General features: G+C 34.5%; 1 protein-coding gene and 1 pseudogene across 7 annotated transcripts in view; both read left to right on the top strand.

The window, feature by feature from the left end:
- LOC102894895 (olfactory receptor 2A14) overlaps positions 1 to 8,168 on the top strand; it is a 311,951-nt gene that overhangs the window by 245,837 nt on the left and 57,946 nt on the right. The window lies entirely within an intron of this gene.
- Positions 6,216 to 6,334, top strand: LOC112478825 (annotated as a pseudogene).

Genomic DNA, 8,168 nt, shown 5'->3' with positions numbered 1-8,168 from the left:
AGCAGGAATAAGTAAAGGAGGCATGGAAAGAACTGACTGGCTATCGACAATCTAAGTTTTAGTCCTAGATATATTTTTATCACGTGGCCTGGGAAAAACCATATAAACTTTCTGATACTTCATATGTAAAATAGGAATAGTAATACTAGCTCTGCCTCCCTCACACATGGTTATGAGGATCAACTGACGTGATGCAAAAGACCTTGATTGAGATCTGGGCCAGTGTAAGATCAAAGTAGGCTGAAACTTCGCTCGGGCTTATGAGGGGAAACTAGCTGAGAAGGCTGTTCAGGCCTGTCTTAAACCATCGCACACTGACAGCTCCTCATACCTAACCTGGGAGACTCCAAATATCAAGACTGTTTGTTTATTATTTCTCGTAAATGGGTTGGCGAGAGAGTGGAAGTAATATTTCTTCATAAACTCTATTAAATTGTGTTTCAAAGAGCAGATGGGAATCAATGTAGCCTTGACTTCTTTGTGAGAACACCTAACTGCACAGGCTGAGTAAAATAAAGGGTACAGAGCAGACCAGGGTGGGAATCAGCCTTTGCAGAGAGATGATTTACAGCAGTATAATGGATACATACATGTAGAATTTGTAAGGTAAGACACATAAAGCAACTTAGAAGTTTTGGGTCAGTGTTCTTGGGGTTCGGTAACCATGATATAGACTTTGTAGTCAGCTCTAGTGGTTCACCTAGAGATTAAGCCTTCAGGATTTAGTTATCACCAACTAAACTCATTAGGCAGTTCATAAAATGAAATAAAAATATGTTGATTACACATATAATATATTTTTGAGTGACTAAAACTAATTCATTCAAGTAATATTTGTTGAGTATCTACTATATATTAGGCACCATTTTAATTGGTAGGGGTACATAATAACAAAACACAAAAATTTGTACCCTTACAGGTTGGAACAAATATCGGGCAATATATTTGTATGTACGTAATACATATAAACATACCTATAGTGGGTTGGATGGTGGCTCCCCAAAAGATATATCTTCACCTTGGTTTACTGGTTTAAAAAAAGAGTCTTAAAATATAATTCAGGATCTTGAAATAAGACTATCTTGGATTATCTGGGTGGGCACTAAATCCAATGACAAGTTCCTAATGAGAGAAGGGGGCATTGGTAAGATGTTATAATTTTGCAGCCTAATTAGAGGAGTCGAACCAAAGTTGATATGGCTTATTGGACTGTAAAAAGTTTGCCAGGCTTTTTATCTAACTCAGTTACCTTATTTTGGTATTTCTTTCCTGGCTGACTATGAATTTCTGTTCCTGAATGCTGTTGGAACAATTTCTTTTGTCTTCCTGCTGTTTCTCTCACTAACAAGTTAAATAAATATTGGCATGTATTCATTTGTCAGAGAGTAGGGGCAGTGGGACAGGGCAGGGCAAGGCAACTGTTGAATAAGCAGCGTGGTGATGGTGTGTGACGGAGAGTACTTTACAAGCAGTAGTCTGGGAAGGCCTAGGACGAGGCAGCACTGTACACAAAATCTGAATGATGGGAGGGAGCAGATCATGGCAAGTATAGTGTATGACTGGAAAGCACAGTCTCTGGGGCTGTGTACACTTGGGCAAGCTTAATCTTTCTGTGCCTCAGTTTCTTCGTAGGCTAATAATTGTACCTATCCCATTGCATTGTTTTGAAGATTAAATAAGTAAGCATAGGTAAAGTACTTTGATTAGTGCTCAGAATTGAATATATGTTCAATAAAGTATGTATTTTTTTATTTGGGACAAAATCTTTATAGGCAGAACAAATATTTAGTGTAGAAGCTTATAGTGAGAACTAGAGTAGCATGTTCCATGAAGAAGGCTAATAATGCTGGAAGTAAAATAAAATTGCAGTGTAATCTAATTTAGACAGTTATACTAAGGAAACGCATACCTATAGAAATAACTAATGGGATGCTCATTACAGTGTTGTTTATAAAAGAAAAAAAGAAAGAAAACCCCAACGCGTTAAAAAAAAGTTAATAAGTAAAGTGGATAAAGTAAAATGTTGCATGTCCTTATGGAAAATGTAGCTAAAAAAATGACATAGTAAGTGGCTTGTAATATATATTATCATGTGAAAAAATAGTTTGCAAATAGGTACTTACAAAAACATGTACAGAATAATCCCATAAAAATGCATGCCTATGTGGCATATGTGTACTTCCATGAAAAGAAGAAAAAGGAGAAAGCATTGATAAGTTTAGGGATGCAGAGATGAGAGAAGATGGGTCAAATATTAATCAAGGTTTAATAGTCCAACAGAGTTTAAGAGAACTGAGGCAGCTACCTCTTAAACCTGCTGCTTCTCATATTTTGTACTAGGATATTATATCTAGGCAGAATAACAAGGAATGTTAAAATATATACAGAATGATTTTCGTTTTTATCTTTTGTTCACTGCCAGATTCTTCTGAGGTCCAGAAACACCTGTGGGATGGGCTAGTTATGACTCCATAAGTGTGTACATAGGGAAAACATGTCATATTGAAATATGAGATTTAGATATTTAAGATTTCTGACGTATGACAGAGTTTGCATGAAGGCTGGCTGAGATTTATTTGCTGTGAGAAATTATGAAGCATTGAACAGCAGGGCAAAACCTGTGGATCAGATCAATTTCATCAACCTTCCCTTTTGCTCTGAAGGTTGTCATGGTGATGGTAGGGCTCAGACCTGAGAGTCTGCCAAAACAGCTATTATAAGTTTACATAAAACAGAGTTAACATTCAGAGCATTTCCCTTTTGATTCATGTTTAGACTGAGACACTGAAATATTCCTACTATGTGCTGAGACTGTATGATCAATAATAATTGAATAAGAAAATAATCATAAGGTATAGATACAAAATTTAAGAAGTATTTGTCTAGATGGATCGCAGGAGTTTTATATTTCTCCTTTATCCCCCTGGTCTTCCTCCTTTTTCACTTACCTCATATTTTCTACTTTTTTTTTTGTTTAATAAATGCTGAATTGCTTGTTTTAAGATAAAATAATCCACCCTGTCTAAATTAAAATGCTAATGGACACTGTCATACTTGCCTTTAAAACATGTCAGTGTTTCTCTCTACCGTCTACAAAGGTGGGGTCATAAGCTCTCTGAGATGTGTTCCTGCTTCTGCTTCCAGCCTTAGCACCTGCTTCTCCAGCATCAGTGCCCCATCCTCCCACCAGCATTTTATGTTCTCAATTTTCTTGTCGTTTCTAAAGTATGCCATACTGTTTCATGCCTCCTTGTCTTGTTTAGGCTATTTCCTGGACTTAAAACATCCTTCCATCTACAGGTATGTGATTAGTTTTTTTTTTCTCCATCTAATTCAATTTAGGGATCATTTCCTCCAGGAACCTTACCAACTAGTGCCTCCTCGTCCTGCCAGAGACACAATTAATGTCCTGTTTTCTCTTCTCTGAGCTCCAAGGAGCAGGAATCTTGTCTTACTCATCTTTATGCTCCATGTTCGATTAACATGGTTGATTTAAACTGAACTGAATTAAGGGAGAATTAGTGCTTCTGAGAAAAAGGAAAGGGACAAAGAAGTCTCCTTGAGCCATGCAGGGTATTTCTCCAATACTACCCTAAATGTCTTGAAAAGGTTCCTTAAAAGAAGAATATAAAAAATCTACACAGTTCTGTAGCTATTACTAATAGACTCAGCAAAGACTACATGAATTACTTGCTTTAGATGGTGCTGCAATCATACTTGCTCAGCAGATTAAGTAGCTTTTTAAATCAGCAAAGATGTAGCATGCTACAAAAACAGGATTTGGGAGCTGCTGCTATTACTGAGCAGAAGAAAACCCAAATTTATTGGGAGAGAAGCTGTAGTGTCAGTTTCTAAAACTCAAGGTGTTTGGAATTAATGATTTTTAATTCCTTTATAACTCACAAAAAAATTCCAGTTTTTCCCAGTTATTTTTTAGCTATTAATCTTTGTTCTTATTTCTTTGACTTTCATTTCAGTTCATCCTTTGCTAAGATCACTGATGCCTTAAATTCTTTATCACTGTAACCATCGTTCATTTTCAAGCTGTCATGTGAATATGCAGTCATATCTCTTCAACCAGTAGCCCTATGTTGTTTCTCTCATTCTCTTCAAATATCCACACCACCAGCAGATGTAACTTTTTTTTAAAAAAATTACTCTATTAAGGTATAATTGACATGTAAAAAGATGTACCTAGTTAATGTATACAACTCAATGAGTATATACGCATGAAACTGTCACCACCATCAAGGTGATAGGCATATCCATCGCCTCCAAAAGTTTTTTACTGCCCCCTTTATTATTGTTATTAATTATTGTTATTTTTGTAATAAGAGCAGTTAACATACAGTTTATACTCTTCGAAAGTTTTAAGTATACAATGCAGTACTGTTAGCTATAGGCGCTGTGCTGTGTAGATCTCCTGAACTTATTTTTTTTTGCATTACTGAAACTTTGTACCCTTTAACCATCAACTCTCCATTTCTCCCTCCAGTTCTTGTCAATTACCATTCTACTCTGTGCTTCTATGAACTAGATTATTTTAAATGACCTCATACAGTCTTCTTCTGAGCAGACACAACTTTTACAAACACAGCTCTGATTATGAAACTCTGTAGAAAGTCTTCTATTTTGTCCCATTAGCTACTAAATAAAGTTCAAAGATTGGCATTCAGTATCCTCCACTGTCTGCTTGAACATGCTTTTCTTTTTTATGTGACATAGAAAATTGAACTCATAACCCAAAATTCATCTAAAATACCCCAATTTCCATGAAGACCAATGCTCATTTCCACAGCTGAAAGTAGTGTTCGCAAGCTTTGAATGTTCCCATTTTTCACTTGTATGTGGCTTTTAAAAATTGTAGGTCTCATTTTCCTTGTAAGAGCATCATGTGTGATTTGTCTTTCTGTAGCCACAAACATTGTCATATTGTGTACAGAGCTGTACACAGTAAATATTTGTTAAATAAGATATTTTGGATTGATTTCATAAACGTTACACTAAATATTTTTAGGAGCATGCTCATTAAATTATTACCAAATACCTGTCCAGTGAACAAATTAGAAAAAAAAATCTATGATTCTCTATATTTTATTTCACAAATTATAACTGTTACACATAACAGACTACCTTTCCTGATCACTCATTTTTGCAACTCATTTAAAAAAGTCAATTTTCTCAAGTAGTGTTTGGTGTTGGTACCATCTAGTGGGAAGTATGAGCAATGCTCAATAATTAAATTGACATTGGACAGTTAGTCTGAGACAGGCCTTTGAAGATCTTCGGGTCTAACACTCTTCATTATACAAATTTATAAACTGAGATTTTGAAAATTTAAGTTTCTCAAGGTCTGCATAAAGCAGAGCACCTAATATGTGAACTAAACTGATGGGCTACTGAGAATCGTATGGTTCAGAAATGCACATCATTTACCACTGACTTGGAGACATAAGATAAATTGATATGTAAAAGATGGCAATAAAACATTTGAATTATTTAATATGAGTAAAAACTGCTTGATAAAATATACAGAAAACAATTTCTCTGAATTAGAAGCTTTAAAAACTGCTAAGTGGTCAGAGAATAAAAAAATAAGTTTTTAGAGGAGGTGGAATTTGTTGAATCCTAAAAGCAGTGTAGGATTTGGGGATTTGGACAGCTAGAGAAGCAAGGAACATTTAATGCAATGGAAAGGACAGATTAACATATAGTTAGGGGTCAATGACCATAAGAATGAGAGAGATAATAGTGCACTGACTACTTTAAGTGAAATGGAGATTGGGAAAATGAAATATAAAGGAAAGCTTTAAATCAACTTGGTGTGAGAAAGTAAACGATAACCAATAACCGATAACCGTACATTTGAATCACTAACCTGAGTCAGTATGACGAATGTAGTCAAAGGCAAAATCTTGGCATTAATCTCTTAACAGTGGTTATATTCAAAAATTATAAATATAGGAAGAAAAAAGACAAATAGTCTAATGTTATATGAAAGAGCATTTGTAGCTTATAATGAGATTCACTAAAGAGTAATACTTTGATTCAAAAGATGTTCTATTTCAAATAATTTAAAGGAAAGTGAAAATAGTATGGAAAACTGTTACGTAATTCAAAATGTAGCTCTGATGACAAAGACTCTGATGTGAAAGACGTAGGTGAAGAGTTAGAATAAAATTGAGGCATGAAATCAAGTTAGAAAGAATTATGTAGTTTACGGCCATACCACCCTGAACAAGCCTGATCCCGTCTGATGTCGGAAGCTAAGCAGGGTCAGGCCTGGTTAGTACTTGGATGGGAGACCACCTAGGAAGACCAGGTGCTGTAGGCTTAAAAAATAAGGGATTGTAAGGTGACAAGTTCCTTGCAATCTGTGAGGTCAACCAAGGGTTGCCTCACCTAAAAAAAAAAAAAGTGTTATGCCTAAATCATTCATTATTGAATAGTATATGTGATTGAAAAAAGTGTAATTAAATAAATTAAACAGATGCATAAAAAGAGAGGAGGAGATAATGAGGCTGTTTGCTTTCTTTTTGCATTTATTGAAATTTCTTTGTCTTGACCATTTCTATATGTCCTATATTCCTCACATTTCTACAACATATGTTCCTTTTATAATAAGAAAAATACACTATTTCGAAGCTGAAAATTGTAAAAATATCTTTGCATTTTACTTTTTAAAAAAGTTTATGCATTTACATGTTTTAAAATTCAAAAGTATATAGTGAAAAAGTTTCCCTTGCCTCTTATGTCTTGGGAATGAATTTGGATTTCTGGAAGATATAATAGTGTGAAGCAAGAGATATACATCCAATTTTACTATTTTCTAGTACATTTAATAGTTTCAGTGCATTTATGTGTAATCCATCTTCGCTTCACTGATTTGAGATACATTTTCATCATACCTAAAATTCCAATGTATATTTATTTCCAGTTTTTTAATTCTGATCCATTATATATCTCTCTAGTCATCAACCAGTAACACATTGTTTAATTATGAAAAATTTTATTTAATTTGAAAATACAAAAAGGCTGATCTTCAAAACACTTAACAAAATTGGTATAGAAGGAAAGTACCTTAATGTAATAAAGGCCATGTATGACAAACCTTCAGCCAACATTTTACTTCATGGTGAAAAACTAAAAATCTTCCCTCTAACATCAGGAACAAGGCAAGGCTGTCCACTATCGCCACTCTTATTCAATAAACATTGGAGGTCCTAGTGAGTGCAGTCAGGCAAGAGAAAGATATAAAAGGCATCTAAATAGGAAATGAAGAAGTCAAACTGTCACTATTTGTGGATGACATGATTCTCTATATAGAAAACCCTAAAGACTCCACAAGAACACTACTGGAAACAATAAGCAAATACAGTAAAGTTTCTGGATACAAAAATCAACGTTCAAAAATCTATAGTGTTCCTTTACTCTAAAATGACGTGTCAGAAAAAGAAGTGGAAAAAATAATTTCTTTTGCAAGTGCAACAAAAAATAAAATACCTAGGAATAAATTTAACAAAACATGTGAAGGACCTATATAATGAAAACTATAAGACCCTATTAAAAGAAATTGAAGAAGACATGAAGAAATGGAAAGATATTCCGTGTTCTTGGATTTGGAAAATCAATATAGTTAAAATGACCATATTACGTAAAGCTTTATACGGATTTAACTCGATCCACATCAAAATCCCATCGGCATTTTTTAAAGAAATAGAACAAAAAATCAGATTTGTATGGAAGCACAAAAGAGCCCAAATTGCCAAAGTCATCCTGAGAAAAACAAACGAGGCTGGAAGCATCACTCTGCCCAACTTCAAATTATACTACAAAGCGACAGTAATCAAAACAACATGATATTGGCAGCATAACAGACACACAGACCAGTGGACCAGAATTGGGAGTCCAGAAGTAAGCCCATATTTATATGGGCAAATTTTGACAAAAAAAAAAAACTGTCAACAAGGTAAAGAGACAATTATTTCAATGGGAAAATATATTTGCAAGCAAGACCTCTGACAAGGGCCTAATTTCCAAAATATACAAAGAACTCATGCAACTCAATAACAACAAATATCAAATTATCCAATGAAAAAATGGGCAGAGGACCTGAACAGACACTTCTCCCTAGAGGACATACAAATGGCCAACAACTATTTGACAAG

Source organism: Pteropus alecto, unplaced genomic scaffold, assembly GCF_000325575.1.
Source record: "Pteropus alecto unplaced genomic scaffold, ASM32557v1 scaffold22, whole genome shotgun sequence".
Lineage (NCBI taxonomy): Eukaryota > Metazoa > Chordata > Mammalia > Chiroptera > Pteropodidae > Pteropus > Pteropus alecto.
The sequence above is the reverse complement of the archived record's forward strand: the minus strand, read 5'-3'. Positions and strand labels throughout refer to the sequence as shown.